The sequence below is a fragment of the Limulus polyphemus genome, unplaced genomic scaffold (genome assembly GCF_000517525.1).
Source record: "Limulus polyphemus unplaced genomic scaffold, Limulus_polyphemus-2.1.2 Scaffold534, whole genome shotgun sequence".
Taxonomy (NCBI): Eukaryota; Metazoa; Arthropoda; class Merostomata; order Xiphosura; family Limulidae; genus Limulus; species Limulus polyphemus.
This window is the reverse complement of record NW_013666144.1, coordinates 5729-7398: the sequence shown is the minus strand read 5'-3', so window position 1 is coordinate 7398 and position 1670 is coordinate 5729.

The following is a 1670-nucleotide window of genomic DNA, read 5'->3' as shown; positions in this document are numbered from 1 at the left end:
TGTATATCAGACATCCAGCATCCATTTCAATAGCCTAATAATACAAAAATATATAGGTGCGGAGTCACCCGACCTTATTCGTATGTTTTTAGTAATTTTAATTTTAATTCTCTAGTTTAATTATTCGTTTAATTCTCTAGTTACTTTAACAATCAGACGTTGAACTGATAAATCGTAGAAACAACTTGTGTATATGCAACTTAAGTCAGTTTCCCACAAAGAGATTGTTCTTGTTTATATAGCAAACAAATATTTGAGACATGTGTACTGTTTTTATCAATGGCCTTTGTTTCTTAAATCTAATCAGTTGCAAAATGGTGTACGACTTGTTGCAGGTCTCTTTCTGGAGTGTCTAGGTGCCCAAAATCATCCGTATCATTTCCAATGCCATTACGTACAGTGGTCTGAGTGTATGGATATTTGTTCTCGGTTGGACTGTTACATACTTTTCTTTCAAAATACAGATAAATTTTTGGGTAGCAACACTCTGTTTATATAATATAAAAAAATGTCAAAATGTACAATCACATCGCTTGTTGACTTGTGTATTCAAAATCGTTTTAGTATAAAGTATTCAACCCTATGATTCAGTTCTACCTCTTGTGGATGTTTTATTCATTTTGATTCTCTATTTCAGAACCACCATACACACTCGTGTATATCTGCTTAGTGTCAGTTAGCGTATATAATTTATTCTACTTCTGTGTCTGTTTCAGTGTTAGCAGTCCTTACTTGATTTACTCTCCGTGTATATCTGTTTGAGTTTCAGTTACGGAATATAGCTCAGTCTCCTTTCTTTGTTTGATTCTCTGTCAGCTAGAGTATGTATATGTATAATCTATTTCCCTTGTTTTGTCTTGGCGTCAGCAACGTATACATAGTTCAGTCCTGTTATGTCTATTCCATTGTTAATTACTATATATATAGTTTACATTCCCTTAACAATGATAATCGTAAATGTGTAAAATAAAAATAATACTATTTAAAAATGATAGAAAATCTATAACTAGGATATTCTTTATCGCATACCCAGATATCACAGCAATAAGTTTGAAAAGTTATAATGTTAAAAATATTATCGAAACGTATTACGTCCAATTCATGTATATTATACATTACACAAGGCGGTTTGTTAAAACTGACAGTTCCCTGCCTCCCCAAGTGTTACTGTTCACCATTGGACATGTTCATGACGTATGTTCTGACACCTTGACTGTGCTATATATCTATGCTTTGTATTATTAAAGGTTGCATTATTTTAGGAGAAAACTGGAAATTTGGGCTTTAACATACTTAATCTTCTTTGGAAGCTTTACGTGCCAATACCTCCAGCAAAATGGTGGTAGCATAGGCACGGACAACTTACTTATGGTCAATAGCTTGTAGTCTTTCCAGTTATAGGTAAACTTATATTCAGCTGAATGCCTTTCACGTAGCTTAAAATTAGTGGATTGTTAAAATATATTAAATATGACTGTCACTTCTCATTGGTTTAGAACAAAGAAATATCAGCGTTTATCACTAATCTGAATAAATGAACCACATAAGTAAACTTAAGCGTCATGATGAATTAGAATATGATATTTGTAAATATATTTTATATCAAAGCTGTCTCGGGCTATTAGTTGTGTCCATCAAAAGGAATCGAATATAGTTCTCGATTGTTCTCT